This window comes from Carettochelys insculpta, chromosome 31 (genome assembly GCF_033958435.1).
Source record: "Carettochelys insculpta isolate YL-2023 chromosome 31, ASM3395843v1, whole genome shotgun sequence".
Classification (NCBI taxonomy): domain Eukaryota; kingdom Metazoa; phylum Chordata; order Testudines; family Carettochelyidae; genus Carettochelys; species Carettochelys insculpta.
The window spans coordinates 2,179,526-2,192,748 of record NC_134167.1 but is presented as its reverse complement, the minus strand read 5'-3'; the positions used below and the strand labels follow the sequence as shown (position 1 = coordinate 2,192,748).

General features: G+C 49.1%; 1 long non-coding RNA gene across 1 annotated transcript; it reads right to left on the bottom strand.

Moving 5' to 3' along the window:
- Positions 1-6,985: 6,985 nt before the first annotated feature.
- On the bottom strand, positions 6,986-8,889 carry LOC142004406 (uncharacterized). The gene is made up of 3 exons (XR_012642998.1): positions 8,755-8,889; positions 7,565-7,668; positions 6,986-7,249 (listed from the first exon to the last, which is right to left on the bottom strand). It is a non-coding gene; the product is annotated as an uncharacterized LOC142004406 (long non-coding RNA).
- Between the last annotated feature and the right edge of the window lie 4,334 nt (positions 8,890-13,223).

Here is a 13,223-nt window from a genome sequence, read left to right as displayed (position 1 = left end):
CACAAAGCTGAGTAGCAGGAGCCTCCTGCTTCCAAGATGGAGCAACTGAGGTGTAGAGAGACCAAGTTGCCACGGTTATGCAGCACAGTAGAGTGCCTGGTCCAATGCTTGTTAAGACCAGTGGGAGTCCTTCCATTGATGGCAGTGGGCTTTGGATTGGGCCCAGCGTGAGGAACAGAACCTGGGAGTCCTGATGCTCTTCCCACAAGCATGCTGACTATCCTGGATGCCTCTGTTAAAGGGACCCTGGCAACTGTAGATGGAACAGCAGGTGAGCCCTCTCAGAAGCCAGCCTACCTCCAGCCATCTGCTTGAAGGCTGCTGTTCTCAGTGCAGTGCTGGCTGCTGTTGCTCCCAGCACAGCTCTTCAGACAGCTGAGACAGAGCCAGTCCAGCAGGTGTCCAGCGCTGCAGTTTATCAGCTTGGTGCATGAGGCAAAGGAGAGGCAGAGCTGGGGGAAGGGTGGGATGCCAGCAGGGCAGGGGAGCAGCCCCTAGCTAGAGAGGCCATCAGTACCTAGCATGGGCCCACCCATGCGCGTCACAGAGCAGGATTAAGCCCCTGTAGGTGTTTTTCTAATTCATCCATCACCAGAGTTTCTTGGTTCTGAGGTGTTGATGCTCGTGGGGCAGGAAGGAGGGTTGTAGTTAAACCAGTTTGGCTGACTTTGCCCACGTCCAGGATGTTACAGAATCTCTTCCAAAAAAATCATCAAACCCACAGACTATTACCCTTTCCTATGTCTCCAGGTAGGAACTAATGATACAGCCAAGCACGGCCATGACAAGATTACTGTGGATTACATAACCTTAGTGTGGTACCCAGAGGCACGGAGACCTCATCTGGGGTGAGTGAAGTCTCTGCTCTACAGCCTCAGCTGACAGCCAGCTGGCCTTCAGCTCACATGGTAGAGTGCAGGGCTTTGGACCCTATGCTTACAGGTTCTATCCCTGGTGCCAGCAACCAGGGTCTGTCAGCATTACGTTAGGAAGAAAGATCGGGGAATATCGTGCACAAGTGGTGTTCTGGTCCATCCTCCCTCTGGAAGGAAATCACCAAGGTAAATGCATGGTTGTGTAGATGGTGTAGCAGGGAAGGATTTGGTTTCTTTGAGCATGGGGTTTTGTTTCAGGAACAAGGATTGCTGGGAAGAGATGGGATCCACCTAGCAAAGAGAGAGGAAAGAGCATCTTTGCAGGCAGGCTTGCAAGCCTGGTGAGGAGGACTTTAAACTAGGCTCATCGGGGAGGGTGACACAAGTCCTGAGGTAAGCAGGGAAGGAGGGGGGTACAACAAAGTAGGATTCCTGGGTGATGAGGAGAAAGTGGGCCAGTCAGCCACGTCTCTAAGGTGTTTGCAGACAAATGCCAGAAGCCTGGGAAACAGGAGGATTTAGAGGCCCTGGCAAAGTCTAAGAAGCATGAAGTGGTTGGAATAACGGAGACTTGGTGGGATGACACGCATAACTGAAGCACAATCGTGGAAGGGTATAAAGTAGTTAGAAAGGACAGACAGGAGAAAAGGAGGAGGAGTTGCGCTCTGTGTGAGGGAGCAGTATTATTGCTCAGAGCTCCAGTATAAGGAGGGAGAAAAGCCAGTTGAGTGTCTTTGGCTTAAGCTTAGAGGCAGAAGTAACAGATGTGCTGTTGTAGTTGGTGTCTGCTGTAGACCGCCAGATCAGGGAGATGAGGTCGATGAGGATTTCTTCAGACAGGTAAGAGAAGCCTCCAAATCACAGGCCCTGGTTCTCATGGGAGACTTTAATCATCCAGCCATTTGTTGGGAGACCAATACAGCAACACACAGACAATCCAGGAAGGTTTTGGAGAATGCTGGGGAAAACTTCCTGGTACAAGTGCTGATGGAACCGACCAGGGGCCGTGCGCAACTTGATTTGCTGGTCACAAACAGGGAAGACCTAGTAGGTGACATAGAAGTGGGTGGCAACCAGGGCTGCAGTGATTAGGCAATGGTTGATTTCAGGATCTTTACAAAATGAAGATTTCACTCTCATGTGGGTCTTCATCGTCACAGTAGATGCTGTAAATGAAGCCCTCAATTGAAACTATAAAGGGTGCGATCCATAGTCTATGCAGACTGAAGGATGCCTACTGATTTTCAGGATCCTTACAAAATGAAGAAAGGTGAGCACAAAATACAGGCCCTTGATTTCAAAAGAGCAGACTTCAACTCCCTGAGAGAACTGATGGGCAGGATCCTGTGCGAAACAAGATGAAAGGGAAAAGAGTTCAGAAGAACTGGCAGTATTTTTAAAGACATCTTCCTGAAGGCACAGGAACAAACAATCCCACTGCATCGTAGGAAATGCAAATATGGCAGGCAACCAGCTTGGCTTAACCGGGAAATCCTTGGTCAGCTTAAACTGAAAAAGGATGCCTATAAGAAGTGGAAACTTGGACAGATGACTGAGGAGGAGTATAACCATACGGCTGGAAAATGCTGGGCAGTTATCAGGACAGCCAAGGCACAATTGGAACTGCAGCTGGCAAGGGATGTGAAGGATAACAAGAAGGGTTTCTACAGGCATGTGAACAATAAGAGGGTTATCAGGGAAGGTGTGTGGCCGTTATTGGATGACAGAGGTAACCTGGAGACAAAGGGTGTAAGAAAAGCTGAGGTCTCACGAGCAAGGACAGCTCAGTCTTCACAGGAAAGGACAGCTCCCACACGACAGTGCTAGACAATGCAGTATGGGAAGGTGAAGGGCAGCCCTCGGTGGGGAAGGAAAGAGTCAAGAGCTACTTCGAAAAACTAGATGTACACAAATCCATGGGTCTGGATTTAATCGACTTAAGTTGTTGCTCCCTTCTATTCGGCACAGGTGGGGTCACATCTGGAGTATTACGTCCAGTTTTGGATCCCCCGGTACAGAAAGGATATGGATGTGCTGGAGCAGGTCCAGCAGAGGGCAATGAAAATGATTCGGGGTCAGGCGCACATGACCTATGAGAAGAGGCTGAGGGATTTGAGCTTGTTTAGTTTGTAGAAGAGAAGACTGAGGGGTGATTTGATAGCAGCCTTCAGCTTCCTGAAGGGGAGCTCTAAAGAGGATGGAAAGAAACTGTTGTCAGTGATGAGAGATGGTAGAACAAGGAGCAATGGTCTGAAGTTACAGACGGAGAGGAGTAGGCTAGATAATAGGAAAATCTACTTCACCAGGAGGGTGGTGAAGCACTAGAATGCATTGCCTAGGGAGGTGGCGGAATCTTCATCCTTAGAAGTTTTTAAGGTTAGTCATCGTTGGGATGATTTCGTTGGGGTTGATCCCGCTTGGGGCAGGGGCCTGGCCTCAATGACCTCTTGAGGTCCCTTCCAGCTGTGTGATTCTGTGTGTAAATTTTCCTCCCTAATCAAAAAACAGAAGAGAGAGAGTTGTGGGGAGGGGTGTTTCTCATTAATTTGTACTTGAATCCTAGTGTAGTACCCAGAGGCAGTGAGACCTCGTCTGGGGTGAGTGAAGTCTCTGCTGTACAGCCTTAGCTGAGAGCCAGCTGGCCTTTAGCTCACGTGGTAGAGTGAAGGGCTTTAGACCCTATGGTTACAGGTTCTATCCCTGGGGCCAACAACCCCAGTCTGTTGGTGTTACAATTGATGCATTGGCTGGGAAGAACTGCTGGAAGGGCTCAGAAGCTCAGTATGTGCTTCCTCAGCCCAGGGAAGCATGAAGTACTCAGAGGCACTGAGACCTCATCTGGGTTGAGTGAAGTCTCTACTCCACAGCCTTAGCTGAGAGCCCGCTGACCTTTAGCTCATGTGGTAGAGTGCAGGGCTTTAGCCGCTATGCTCACAGGTTCTATTCCTGGGGGTAGCAAGCCAAGTCTGTTGGTGTCACACTAGTACTCAGATTAGTTGTGGGTGTGGGGAATTCAAAGCACCTGCGTAACCCAGCATCCGGCTGTAACCCAGACAGAATTCTGAAAATCAATTATTCTGTCTTTTTAATAAGCAAAGTCCTGGCCAGCCTGTACGGAGACATCAGTGACAGCAGACTTTCCTTACAAACTGTCTAGACTGTCAGATGAAACAGTTCCAGGCAGACTCAGAAAGCTGTCTGCAGTGGGTGGGGCAGCTGCCAGCAGGCAGCTGATTTCTTAGTAGAGGGAATGGCTGGCATGACTGCATTGTATAGGCAGTTAGCTTCCTCCCCATTCATCAGCGCTGGTCAGGCGTCTTTTCTCCTCGCCAGAGCCTTAGCTTGCTTTAAATACAGTGACATTGCTTACCAAGCCCTTTCTCCTCTGGCTTGCCCAGCAAGCAAACAACATGCTTGTAGGTAACAAAGAGAAAGCAGTGCTACCACCCTGCAGCTCCCGGCCCCCCCTGGAATTCCTCATAAATGCTGCATTGTGAGTGCTCCCCTGGCAAGAGGCACAGAAGGGAGTTTCCTGGATTTAAAAGGCCGTTTGCTGTTTTTAAAAGGCTCTGATCTGAACTGGTTCTGGCTTGTCCATCCCAATGGCGGGAGTCTGATATAATGTCATCAGAACCCCCAGTCTACAGAATGTTTTGAAAGCTACTTGATTGTGAGTCATTTCTATAGAACCCCAATGACTGCATCTGTACTGGGTTCCCAGCGTGATGAATGACTGTGTGCCTGAGTTAGGACACCCCTAACTGGGCCTGATTGTCAAAGGCTGGGCGGCTCAGCCCTATCTGAAAAAAACCAGGCCCTCAGAACTGATCCACTTGCTGGGGAAGGAGCCATCCTGCTCCAGGCAGCTGCTCAGCTCCTTCCACAGGGATTTTCTGATCAACAAAGTCTCAGGATAACACACACACAAGCTGCCAGCCCCATCTCACCATCCTTCAGGATCCTGTCTAATCCTTCTCTCCTGGATTTTACAAGCGGCAGCCTGTTGAGTGCAGCAAACCCCTTCACTGACTGAGGGTCTCGCCTGCCTGCGCCCCTGCCGAAGTGCCAGGAAGTCTAATGTACAGTAACCCCTAGAATGCATTACTGGAAGCAAGGATGTGATTTGTTACCTACAGCTGCCATTCTTAAAGAGCCCAAAGGCTGTAAGAGGGCACTGGGCTGTTTGAGTGGGGCCCTGCCCTCACACACAGCATTTCTTCAAATTTTTTTCCATCCAAGGTGGAATAATTTGTTATGTGCACCAAAGCATGCATGGATGTGCACCACCAGTAGAGAGAGCCAATGCGCAAGGTGAGCCTTGGGTGCTTGGCTGCGCAGCACCAGAGTCTCTCCTGGGCAACCACCCAAAACTCTCAGCTCATAGGGAATACTGCTCACAAGTCACTTGGGAAAATCTGACACTTTTGGACTAACATCGTGATGGGCTCCCATCTGATGTGGTTGGTCCATCAGGCCTTTGTGCTCCAGGATTGGCTTGGAGTCTCCTAGGGTTGGTAGCAGACACCCTGGGGCTGTTGGAAGCAATCCTGGACGTTTTAACAGGATACTTTAAGAGGATGACTTTATATCATGTTGGCAGCGGGGGTACTCTGGAATAGCATCAGTCAGAATTGGCAACCCTATCACCTTCGCCCCAGTGCCTAGAGGGGAATTGTTGGCTGCAGCCTGGGTACCTTTGGGTTGCTCCCAGTTTTATTCTGAGGATTAGCCAGCTAACTTTAGCAGTTCAGAGATGGCAGCGGCAGTATAAGCGTGGCAGGACGTTGCTGCCCTCAGGCAGTGAGACCAGCCTGTCAGCCCTAACGTTTCGTAAGCGTCCAAGTAGATCAGCCAGTCTGACAGCAGTTGACTGTTCTCACCAGCCCACTTGCTTCTCTTGCACGCTCCCTTTCCCAAAGCCAGGCTGGGAACGGCAGAGCAGCCGAAGGAAGCCGTGAGAGGCCCATCTCCCAAAGTGGTGCATTAGTCAGACATGTTGCTGGGCTGGATGCTGGGGGTAACCGGTGGGATTTCTTTGCCTGTGTTCTGAGCAAGGTCAGATGACATGATGCAATGATCTCTCCTGGCACTTACAACTCCTTGAATTTTAGAGCGAGAGCGAGAGGGCGCGCGCTGTGGCTAAATTCTTTAGCCTCCTTTGAGAAGCTCCATCAAAAGCTGCATTGTTGGTTTTTAAGGGCTGCTGCTACACAGATGCTCTGTTTTGCATCCAGTGTCAGAAGAGCCTTTAATGTTTGCTGAGCTTGCCTTTTAAAAAAAAATCCATCCTGACAAAAGGCAACTAAAAAATTCTTTACTGGCTGAGGCCGAGATGTGGTTGGGCAGTGCAGTACCTTTGCAGAGCTGGACTGAGACAGCAGACGTCTGCGAAGCAGTCAGGGCTCCAAAAAAAGTCATTAAAATGTTCTGAGTGAGTGTGATGGACACTTGCCTTTTTGAAGGATGGCTCCTGATGTTAATTCTCCAGCGCTAACATCAAGCAGATGGAAGAGTAGTTTTCTTTGCATTCCATCGTTCTTGTGCTTATAAGCGTCCGTTCCGTTGCTAGTTTTAAACTGTGGTGTCTAACACACCATGTGACTCTTAGGCTGGGTGAGTGTGGCTAGGTGGCTTGACCAGTAAATATGTTTACAGAAAAGTGTGGCTAGTTGCTTATGGCACTTTAGCAGCTACTGCTTCAGCACTGGTTGGACAACACAGGTTTTAGGAGTAGATTGCTGGCTACTAGCCCTGTTCATTAAACAACAGCCCTTGGCCAGTTCCAGAGCCCTAGGTACCTGTAGCTCTCAAGGGCTTTGTTGATGTCCTTAAGGGTCTTTCTCTGCATTTTATATATATATATATATATATATATATATGGGCAAATTAAGGTACAATAAGGTTCTGTAAGGATGGTATGCAATAGCTATTTTGATGTCAGTGAACCCGATCCTGGCTGGTACTCAGCCTCTTTAGGGTCAGTGAACTCCAGAAGAATTTGTCAAAGAGCCAATTAAAAATTGAGCAAGGATTTCTTGACGTTTTCCTGTAATAGTTATTTATTAAGATCAAGTAGATAAGATTTGCAATATGGGGTTATCAGCTTTACATATGCGTTAGGATTGGGCAAAGGTGCAATCAGAGGCAGTAGCGCCTAGTGGTGAGGGCACCAGACTGAGACTTAGACCACCAAGTTTCTCCTTCTGACTGTGCCACTGACTGTGTGTGACATGGGAAGGTCGTTTGACCCTCTCTTCTTTTCTGCCTTCTCTGTTTAGACCCTGAGCTCTCTGGAGACAAGGTCTCTCAGGCTGTGTGTGGTACAGGGGCTGGCACAATGAGATCTTGAGCTCAGCTGTAGCATCTAGAGGCTACTGAAAAACAAATAGTAGTTGGTAATTAAAACATGAATACCGTGCCAGCTGCAACAGAGCAGAGCAGTCCCATCCTGTGCCTAGGACAAAGTGGGGAGGCTGCCCCAGGCCCTGTGCGTTTCCTATGGACAGGCGGTGGGGAGGATTATCTGGGACAGAGGGCGGGTGGCAGGCACAGAAATGGGGTGGGGGGGGTCACCTCCTCTCTCTCTCTCTTCCCCCCCGCTCCACATCCACTATGCCTGTTCCACCATGGCCTTCTGGGCCCCCACTTCGCTGCTGGCTTGGGAACGGCTGTTGCTCCCAGATACTCACAGAGCAGCGGGGCGCAGCAGAGCGCAGTGGCCTCTCCACAGATGGCCTGAGCAAGCTCTGGAAACAGGCATGCAGGATGGGGCTGTGGGGAGTCCATTCTCCAGCTGGAACGAGCCAAGCACTTGTTAGCACAAAAGGGACAAAGCCTGGCCTGTGCCCATGTTACACCGCACAGGCTGCTGCAAGGCTTGTAAAGCAGGACGATCCCGTGTTGTACTCCTGGAACCTGGGGTCCCAACAGGATAGTGGGTGAGGAGGCTGGTAAGTGCATGCAAATGATAGCGAGCAGAGCGCGCCCCCCCCCCCCCCCCCCCGCGGATAATGGACTGATTGTTCTCACTTTATTAACCAGTGTGGCAAGTAGGGGTCAGTGCACTAAAAACTGATTCACTGAGGCAATCAGGGCCAAGCACAGAGAGCTAACTGACCAGGAATTGCTTTGGACTGGTTGCAGACAAACCTCTTTTAATGGCCCAAGTTGCGCTGCTCCCAAGTCTCAACCTGCAGCAAATGTTGCACCCTATTACAGTATCAAACCTATTGCTGTTTATATTACAGAAGTACGGCAATCAGGGCCTCATTGGCGGGAGTGAGGGGCACCCAGAGAATGGAAAAGTGCCTCCGCTAAAGCGGTTGCATTGTAAATGGACAAGACAGGCAAAGGGTGGGTACAAGAACTCTCCTATCCTTATTTATACAGCTGGAAGAGAGAACCAGGCGGCTATAGGCTTAGTCTCTAACATCGGGTAAGCCTCCTTTTCACCACTGGAAAGGTGAGTATGATGTTGCACCCCCTACTTGATATGGAAATGTACAGTTTAATACAAATATACCTAACTTAAATAAGCTTTATGCAAAATGGGGCATGTTACCCTATCACTGGAATGCTTGTAGTTCCCCTGAATATGTAGGTTCTGTATCTAGCATTTCGGTATGTGAAATTAGAAATATGAAGTATTATGAAGCTGTTTATTGAGCTAGGTGTGGCAGCAAGAGCCCTTAGTGGTACTAGCAACTTAATGGCCTAATGCTCAAGACAATGATCTGGAAATAGTCTTGTCTTCCTGTAAGCCTGGACTCTGGGTCTGTCAAGACATGTGGCCAGGTCACCTGCTCCTGGAACCCATCTTGGGTATGGTACTTTTCCATGGGCAAGGAAAGGGCTGAAATTGAACACAAAGGAATCTCACCTTGTGCAAAGTGTGTGTATTGGCTGGGAACCAAACAATAGGAAGAGCTGCCAGTTTTGAAGCACCGGGACACCCCACTGCTTTCCTTCAAGCTGACTGCTGGAACACGGGGAAGGATCACTCCCAAACTGCCAAATTGTGAGAAAGATAATTAAAATTACAGTAAGGGTAAGAAATTACATGCAACAAGTTTCTTACAGTATTACATTTGCTGGGGTGTTTTGTTTTATTTAGCTTAGAAACTTATTTTCATCTGGCCATTATCCCCTGCAGCCACGTAAAATCCTACATTTACATTTTAATAAAATCACTTTTGTTTATTAATAAGATGAGTGTAAATCATTGTTACCTGGGGAGGCGGCAGCTGTACGTCTCCTTCATTGATAAAGGGGGTGAACGCGTTATGAGCTTGCTCACTATAAAACATTTATGCAGCGTAATACAGATATAGCTGGTGTTCTGGCCCCACTGGGGGCTGTACATGTAAGAGCTGTGTGAACTCCCTTTGACTGAGCCTTCCCAGAGCTGCGCTCCTGCCAGTGTACAGTGCTCTGCTGCGGGCTGAGACCCCCCAGCTCTGCAGCAGCATCTTTCCCCTGATTGCAGCAGGCTTTAGCTCAGCCCCCATGCTCAGGAATGAGTTCAAAAGGAAATGATGAATGACATGTAATGAGTTTGGCGAGTTGGTCAGAACAGGTTCTTTCTTTGATAACAGTTTTTTCTGTTTGCAAATTGCACATCCTAATTCTCACAAACCTATATGTTAATTAAAAGCACTGGCTGAAAAATCCCTTTGAGGAAATTTTACTCTGGGGCTCGTGGGTGATGAGTGTTTATCATTCCAACGTCAAGCTCTTTTGATTGAATACATTAGTCGGATGTCATCTGGGAAGCAACTGGTTGTTATCAGCAAAGGTCAGTGTCACTGTTCAGGAGAGCTGATGACACTTTCCTTCTATCAGTAGTTTAAAATGTGCAGCTAGGTAAACAGAACAGCTGTGTGACAACGTGTTTCCAGTTTGGTTTAACGGTATTTACTTTGTGCGTTTTGACAAGCTAATGGGTGAAGTCAGCCCGTGGAATGCTGTATCCTGCAGTAAAACTGGGAGGAGAGCGTAGGTTTTCCAGGAAAGAGCCCAGGCAAAGAGCAACAGGGATGGAGCCTGAGGAGCTAGACTGTGGTTGTAGGATCCCTGAGCTGGAACACAGATTTGCCTGGGTTCACTTGCCAGCCACACATGATAATAGATACAGGACTTTCAAGAATGATCCACATTTACTTGTTCTTAGCCAAACTTTCTATCTGGCCAGCTGCCTGAGAGCAAAAATCTTTCAGTAATCTAACGAACAGGCCATAGCCTGGAGGAAGGCAGATCTCCACAGAGGCTGAAAAGGCCTGAGCCTGGTGACTGGTAACCATGGCAACAGGGCTGCCTTTGAAATAATTGCTTGCTGCAGATCCCCATTTTGTGCAGCAAACAGGTCCGCATTAAAGATGGGAGAAGACAAGGTAGGATCTATTAGGCAAGGGAACGCCTGAGCCCCTCAGAGCTGACTGCCACCCAGCTGAGTACAGTGAATTAAAGCAGGCCCTGCCCAGGGGGCTGAGCGTTAACTGGTGGTTTGGTGATGCTCCGCGAATGGCTAAGCAAGGCTCCTGCCCCTCCTTGACTTTCTGAGCAGTAGAAAGGGCTCATAGGAGAGTAATAGGGATCATGTGCTGCTGTTGTGTGAACCCACTGCAGTTACTCCAGAGTGATGTGGTTGTAATGGTGATCAGCCCAAGGCCTTTGCCATATGGAAAACGCCTACAGGCTCTGATTCTGGGCTGTTCTGCGCAGCTGGGCAACAATGGAAAGGGAGTTGTATAAGTGTCTGTGTGCCCCCTGTGTTGTTGAGAAATTTGGGGCCCTCCGTGGCCCGTGATGTAAATTAGACCAATCTTAAGGCTGCTCTAATTCACCCTTTGCACGGTGCTCCCACTACATTCCCCCTACCTCCTTCTCCAAATGTACCCTCTCTCCAGTTGCCCCAGCCCTCACCCAGCACAGCTTTTATACAGAGTGAGTAAGAAGCCTTATGCTGCTTTACAGTGGGCAGCAAGGCCCATTGTGGAGGGGGTAATTCCTGGGGCATCTCCAGTAGCTTTCTGACCCCCTCTGTGCTGCTGGAGAGGAGTCTTGAAGTCAATCATCACTAAAAATTGCAACCATAAAATTTATTGTCCAAGTGTTCTAAAAGTGTTTTAAAACTGTCGCTGCTCTCAGACCCTTCCTGTTATGGAAAACAATCCCATTCCAGGCATTTCCCGTTTGTCTGACACAACCAACCCTGGTCTTAGCAGAAGAGGAAGCTGCCTACCAAATTTGGGGGTCCTAGCGCTTATTGCTTAGGTGGAGTTCTTGAACAAATGGCTTCACGGACCGCTGGCCAGACACTCCGCAGATGGACAAACTCTCTGAAATACAGAGGGAGGTTAATCGCTATGGGCTCCATTTGATGTAATGGATTTTTCTGGTGTCTCTTGAATGAGTTAGTTGTGGGGGATCTGGCGCAAAGCCTGTGTCCTATGCAGAGACTTAAGCAGAGCTCACCCCTGTGCCAAGGGCTCGCTTCTGGAACTTCAGCCCCAGTGCTTGTTTCTCAGTGGTACAAGAGCATTTCTTTTGGGAAGATCTGATTCTGACCCTGTGCACTTGTGCTGAGTAACAGGGCACAGCGTGCTTGCCAAGGGAACTAGGAGGGTGGTCAGGATTGCTCAGGGAAGTGGAAACAACCTCTGTGCACATGAGAGGTCAGGTCTGGTTTTGAGCTGCCCTTATACCAGTTCAGCTCCATGGCCTTCCCTGGGATCACTCCTGGTTTCCACCGGGACAGGGCTTGTCTGTATGTGGCGTTGCACCAGCTAACCAGAAAGTGTGACTTTTTTAAAACTGATGTTAGTTACACTGGTGCCAAGTGCTTTGTGGGCAGGGCCGCCCTTAGGGAGAAGGGGGTCTCAGATAAGCTTGTTATAGGTGTCTCTGGCCTCTACTGCCTCCCTGGGCTCCTCCCTCCACCCATTGTTGCAGAGCCCGGTTGTCCCACACTGCATTCCATGGCCTGCCCTGCTCCCTAATGCCTAACCATGGCACCCCCTGAACACAGTGCCCTGGGTGGCTATCCGCATCGCCCGCCCCATAAGTCCTGCCCTGGATGTAAACCAGGCTCCCATCAGCTTACATCAGTTAAATTGCAGTTAGCCCCACTTAGATGGTAATAAGAACTTCTACAGAGTGTCTGCAGTGATCTAACCACCCGCTAGAAAGGAGGAGCACCGGTTGCTTTAAGAAAGTAGTGTTTCGTTGGGCTCTGAGGAGCAGCCATGCAGCATTCTCGTGCCATTACTATAGCAACTTGCTACCTCCTGATTGAGTTATGAATGGCAATAGGAGCAGCTTCAGTGCAGACTGCAGCTGACACACTGCTTGAAATGTGTTTGAGGCTTGTTTTCCTTTTAACCCATGAGAGACCTGTGTGTTCCTACTGCAGCATCATCTTGTGTTTGCCTTTTTGTCAGTTGCACATGTACACTGCACAGAGGAGATGAATCGGTGGCCACTTTTCAATACAAAGCGATGTGGGGGGGGGGGCGGGGCGGCAAATGGGCTGTGCAATTTTGGGAGCTTGCTGTTCACAGCATCAGTCCCCCAAGGTCAATAGGAATCGTGGGTGCTCAGTGCCTCTCAGGATCAGGCCAAGAACTGTCTGGAACTTATCTGTTAAGCAGCAGGAAGACACTCCCTCTCCAGACACTTCCTCTCACTTCTTGTTTTAGGCCTCACAGCCTCCTCCCTGCTGGATTTTCTGCCCCTGGGGACCTGATGCTGCTAAGTTAACTATTCTTTTGGGGTGGCAGTTCAGTATGATCAGTCCTAATGAATAAATGGGAAAACCAAGTGACACAGAAGGGCAGTGACTCCCCTCAGTTGAAGGGAACCATTGCCAGAGCTGGGAAAAGAACATGGGGATTTGGGTTGCATGCACTTGGCTCAGCTGCTATAATTTTTATTATGTTTGTGCCTAGTGGCCCAAACCAAGCTCAGCAGTACTGTTGTGCTAGGTATTGCGCGCACAATCCCTGCACTGAAGCGCTTACGATTTAAAGAGAAGCCAGACAAAGGGCAGGTGAGAAAGTATTGGTTTCCCCATTTGACATCTGGGGAGCTGAGAACCAGGAAAACGAAGCCACTTTTGTTAGGTTGCACAGGGGGCCTGCGGCTGAGTCAAGAACTGACCCCAGATCTCCAGAGTTCCAGTCTACAACTCTCCACCAAGAAGTGTAACCATCCCCTTGTGACATACTTTGTGACTTGGGCTCTCTGAGCATCTCTGATGTGTGACCAAGAAGCTTGATTTTTCCCTACTAGTAAGACATCTTCTGGGATTTGCCATGTGGGTAGGTGCTAGTCTTGTAGTGTCAATTACAA